Source organism: Globicephala melas, chromosome 6 (assembly GCF_963455315.2).
Source record: "Globicephala melas chromosome 6, mGloMel1.2, whole genome shotgun sequence".
NCBI lineage: Eukaryota > Metazoa > Chordata > Mammalia > Artiodactyla > Delphinidae > Globicephala > Globicephala melas.
The window spans coordinates 71,021,037-71,027,036 of NC_083319.1; the positions used below are offsets into that span (position 1 = coordinate 71,021,037).

Here is a 6,000-nt window from a genome sequence, read left to right on the forward strand (position 1 = left end):
CCCATTAAGCTGAGCTTTTCCTAGGCGACAGTGAATCATGGAAATTGTTCCAGGGACCCATGCTTTGGTCTTGCTTGCTGGTAGCTATAGATGTCATCAGAAGTTAATTTCCACATTCCTATAACCAAGACAAGAGCAATGGCCTGCCTTCCTCTTTGAACATTACCTTTCTTTTCCTTTTGTAAGCTTTAATTCTCCCTGTATAAAAATAATGAGGTAGAATATAGGTGGGGCCCATAGAGTGATAACCCTACACGCAGCTTCCTGTCCTGCGGTTCCCTAATGCAAGGTTTTGCACCCCAGAGTCCTCTGGCATAATAACCTCTGGCTATGGAAGATGAGCGGGAATATTATTAGTTAACAGATTCCCAAAGCACACAGAATTTTTTTCTCAAATTAACCACCATCGCTGAGGAATATTGATAGGCAACACAAATTGAACATTCAACAAACTCTATTAAAAGTATTCTCCAGTATTCTCATCAAAGAACTCCTAGGAGGGCTTACCTGGTGGCACAGTGGTTGAGAGTCCGCCTGCCGATGCAGGGGACACGTCTTCGTGCCCCGGTCTCGGAGGATCCCACATGCCGCGGAGCGGCTGGGCCTGTGAGCCATGGCCGCTGAGCCTGCGCGTCCAGAGCCTGTGCTCTGCAATGGGAGAGGCCACAACAGTGAGAGGCCCGCGTACCACAAAAAAAAAAAAAAAAAAGAACTCCTAGGAAAATGAATGCAATACTGAGATATACCTATATAATTGTACGGGTATTGGGGAGCATAGTTTCTAATGCCCAGATGCCTCAGATTTAGTGGTGGTGGAATCCCATTCATTTTGTGAAAACCAAATAAACATTTGTCCTAAAAATGGTTAGAAAGCAGGATCAACTCTGCTTTATGAACATACAAGACTGTAAAATGATTTGCTATTGTCAGAGAGTTGGAGTGAGGTGTGGGAGGGAGATGCATTATTTTAAATTGTGTTTTAGGGTGACAGAATGGGAGTCCATAATGTTCTAGTTCAGAGGAACTAGATTTTATTGATTCATTGATTGATTCATCAAAATTTATTGAATGATTGCTATCTTTCAGGCACTGTTATTTGGCACTGGGGACATAAAGATGAATAAGGCATGGTTCCTCACCTCCAAATGTTAATACTCCTTGGAGAAGACATGTAAATAAATGAATACTATATAATATGACATATATTCCAGTCCAGGTAGGTAGGAAGGCCTAAGTACAACCGAGTGATCAATTTCACTTGAGTGGAGGGTTGTAATCAGGGAAGATTTCCCAGGGAAAGTGATGTATTGTTCAGTGAGTAAGCTTTTGTCAGACAGACAAGGAAGAATAAGGGCATCCCAGACAGAGGGAAGAGTGTATTCAAAGGCAAAATGACATTTGACAATAGAGTACATGGAGGAAACTACAACTAGGAAGTGTGAGGCACACCATGAAGTGTGTGTTACATCATGGCCATGGCAGTGGAAATGTAACAGATTTCTTCCTTTGGGGGTACAGAGAGCTACTAACATTCCTCCAAACAGTTCCTATATTCTTATAATCTGAGATAGACATTAATAGGATCTCATAGAACCAGAAATCAATGCAAATGTTAGTGATCTTAAAGGCATTTTGTCCAGTGTAGTTGTTGATTTTACCTAACTCAGAGGACTTGTAGAGGAGACAGGCCTAGAGTAGCTGGCAGCCATCTTGTGACACATGGAGCCTAAAAGCACAGCCAATATAAAGGAACATAGCAGGCAGATAGGAGAAGATTAGATCCCGGTGACATGATGCAATCCTTGGTTTAAGACCCATCTGAAGCATGTCTACTTCTGGACATAAGTCAGTTTGAATTTTCTGCTTAAGTCAGTTTGATTTTTTTTTTTTTTTTTTTGGTCAGTTGTAACCTAACAGTTACATCTGGCATCTTCATTTTACAGTTCAGGAGACCAATATCCAGCATGGCAAAGTGACTTGCTATCAAGGGGCTAGTTAAAAATTGAGACTTGGTCTTCCCTGGTGGCACAGTGGTTGAGAGTCCGCCTGCCGATGCAGGTGACGCGGGTTCGTGCCCCGGTCCAGGAAAATCCCACATGCCGCAGAGTGGCTGGGCCCGTGAGCCATGGCCGCTGAGCCTGCGCGTCCGGAGCCTGTGCTCCGCAACGGGAGAGGCCACAACAGTGAGAGGCCCACGTACCGCAAAAAAAAAAAAAAAAAAAAAAAAAAATTGAGACTTGAACCCAGGTCTCTTGACTCAGGTCAGGCTTAGGAATATCCAGCATTTAAAAATTATCTGCATGTGATAAACATACATGTACTTAGAGATCTGCTTTGCAGTAACCACATATTTGAGAGTACAATTGAGTTTATTTTAAAAATACATTTCTACATGACAATGTTTTTAGAAAGAGCATGTGACCAAGACTTGTTGGTTCATGGCCCACTTTTGCCACTAATTACCTTTGTGACCTTGGGTCTATCTCTTTGGGCCTTAGTTGTTCACGTGATATAACTGTCTCTAAATCTTCCTCCATTTCTATGGTTCTAAGCATAAGTACACCGAATTTTCAATGATCCATTGTGGATCTTACATATGGCTCTCTTCCCTGGGGTAAGCTTCCTCTTGAACTGTTTTGATATTATTGGGTTCAGCTTCACAGATACTTAACTGAACACCAATTATGGGCTAGGTGTTGCAAAAGAGAATGATTATTTCTAATCAGTATTGCTTACTTACTTTTTTATTCTCAGATGCAATTTGATATTGTTTGCTGCTCCGAAGTATTAAACAATGCTTTCTAATCCAGGGAATGTGTGATTCCAAATAGGAGTGGGATTAGACAGAGGGATGATCTGTCACTGTACATCAGTTGGAGAGGTGATGCCATAGTGTCCAACAGTCAGAGGGAGGAATAGAGCAGAGTCCCCAGAAGTAGAGCAGATTGGGAACCACATATGTATACAAAGGCACATTCCTGCCCAAATAGAATTGGATTTGGATCATTAGTCTTCAGGAGATCTGCACCACAGTGATCACTGTGGATAACTTTGGGTCTTTTCAGATTACCTCTGAGGTTAATGATAACTTGCTAATATTTTTCTTTATAAGACATTATGAGACATTAATTAATGCTTGATGTATTCTTTTGGATAATCTTTTTGTAATATAACAATTCATTTGACTCACCGAAGTAATTTTCTAGCTTGTATAAAGACCAGCTTCGGTCAGTTTCTTAGCCTGTCTATATTTGAACAATTCCATTTGCTGGAGAATGACTCTGGAGTTCCATGACCTCACTTGAGGAGTCTTGGAGAGGAACAAAGATGCTGGCTCTGCAGTTTGCTGGAGCCAGATTCCATTTCTTCTCTAACCATTCTTGCCTGTCTGACCGTGCACACGTGACTTAAGCTCTCTGAGCCTCAGCTTTGTCATCAGTCAAATGGGAATAATGATATCTCCCTCAAAGTACTGCCCAACACGGTGATCATTTACAGCATAGCTTGAATAAATGCTATTAGGTAATATAGTATTAGTGAGGTTTTCTTGGGACTGTGTTCAAGTGATACATAAGGTTCCAAAGAAGAAAAATGGCAGGAGCAGGAGACACTCTAACTTGTAAGGTTGATACACAGTATGAAGATGCACCATAGTTTGATAATTTCATTTGACCATAAGATAAAGTGGTAGAATTTGTCCTAGTTAACTACTACCTTGCTTTGTAACTTGGGGAAAAGTATTTAACTTCTCTAGACTTCCACTTATTCATAGTTAAATTCAGGGTAATATTGCTGTCTTATTTCATAGAAACTGAAAGGAGATAATGAATATGAAAGTCTCTGAGGGTAGAAAGCAAGAATGTGAAAGTTCATGTTAATATAGTACAATTAACATTAAAAGTTAATAATAGTATAGATCATTCCTTTTCTGTGCATAGTAAAAATTGTTATATTTTTGTACTGGTCCTACCATTAATTAAAATATTATTTTCTCTGCTTATTAATTTCTGGGATAGAAATTCTGGCAACTGATATTGCCTTCATACTTTATAAAGGGTCCTAGAAAAGCAATATTTGTCAGATGTTTCAGGCAAAATAGTAAAAAGGGAATAGTTATACATGTTGAAAAGAGCTATTGTCAATATATAGTTTCTTCTACCAAGAAAATAATCCTTTCCCTCCAAAGAGCTATTAATTTTTAGAGCAATATTTCCACTATTCAAAAAGATTATGTAGGTAGTCTTTGTCCGCGCCATGGAGCCTGGTCTGATCTGGCGTTTAGCCCCGCGCCTGGGCATTGCCGAGCTGGAGGTGCTGAGCTTCCTGCATGAAGTGCCCCTTGGACAGGGCTTATTTAATTAAACTTTCTGGTTTGAACAAGAAGATGTATCAGAGTTGTCTTAAATCTTTTGAGTGTTTACTGGGCCTGAACTTGAATATTGGAATAAGAGACCTAGCTGTACAGTTTAGCTGTACAAAAGCAGTGAACATGGCTTCAAAGGTACTGCAAAGCTATGAGTCCAGTCTTCCACAAACACAGCACATGGATCTTGACTTATCCAGGCCGCTTTTCACCACTGCTGCACTACTTTCAGCATGCAAGATTCTAAAGCTAAAGGTGGACAAAAATAAAATGGCAGTCACATCCGGTGTAAAAAAAGCCATGTTTGATCGACTCTGTAAACAGTTAGAGAAGATTGGGCAGCAGATCGACAGAGAGCCTGGAGATTCAGCTACTCCACCGTGGAAGAAAAAGAAGACAGTGGTTGAACCTTCAGCGACGGAAATAGAGAATGTAGTAGAGATCCCACATAAACCGCAGAAAGATGAAGATCTGACACAGGATTATGAACAGTGGAAAAGGAAAATTTTGGAAAATGCTGCCAAAGCACAAAAGGCTACAACAGAGTGATTTCAGCTCCCGGACCACCTGTACTGCAAACCAGCGGTGCATCTGCCACCTCAAGGAAGACGTGAGGGCTTTGGAAATTTGTTTGAACTTTTATAACAAGGATCCTATCCTTAATAGCAAAGAAGTCAGCATTGGGGCTGAGCAGGGTGGCTCTCACATGGGCAGCAAATTCGTTAGATTAGCCACAGTGCCTGGTTGGCTCAGCCTTGGCTCCCCACAGGTCTGCTCTCTCCTACAAAATGTCATTGAAGCTATTTTGCTTTCTTGTTTTGTTTTAAGCAAAAGACGGTCTCCTGTCCTATCCAGAATATGAAATTCAAGCTGAATGGAGTCTAAAGATTTTACTTGTTTTTGTGTTAATCTCTTGGTTTGACTAAATATATAGTACAACCTAAGTTAATAAATATTATTTTTATATGCAAAAAAAGATTATGTAGAACATGTGTTAAACCATTATTTATCTCTGCAAAATATTTCTAAGAGCATATGTGCATCTAGGCTAGGAAAGTATGCAAAAATCCCCTAGCATTTTCACATCAAGCCACATGTATTTAACAAACACCACCTCAAAGAGGAACATTACCACCAAAGCACTACACAGTAAGGAGGGAACTGAGAGATTTCTAAGAACATATGGGTGTAATTTTCTGTTAACCAAGAGTGATTGACAATTCGTGGAAATCTGCCTTTAAAATAACCTCTTTGCAGCACTCTTAGTTTTACTTGGTGTGAAGGAAACTGCTTGTTTCTTATCCATTTAGCTACCAGAAACTTTTTCTTTGCCATCCTAATTGTCTAAATCCCTATGGATATATTATGCAAAATCCATGTTTATTTAATTTAATTTTTTTTTAATACCAGTGTTTTGTTTTGTTTTTCCTATTTGAGAGTTGGTTGAAATAAGATCATGTACAGAAGACTATGGTGTAGTCTACATCTAAAGTCATTATATGCACCTGGGGGATTTTAATAAAATCTGAGGTCCTAGAATTTTAAGATCATTTTCCAAAGGGATGAGTTTTATTTCATTTCATATGCATGAATAAAGAGAAACTAAATTGTGCTGCTAAAAATAGTAATTCCCAAAT

General features: G+C 39.6%; 1 pseudogene; it reads left to right on the forward strand.

Moving 5' to 3' along the window:
- Positions 1-2,373: 2,373 nt before the first annotated feature.
- LOC115839013 (origin recognition complex subunit 6 pseudogene) lies at positions 2,374-5,239 on the forward strand (annotated as a pseudogene).
- The last annotated feature ends 761 nt before the right edge of the window (positions 5,240-6,000 follow it).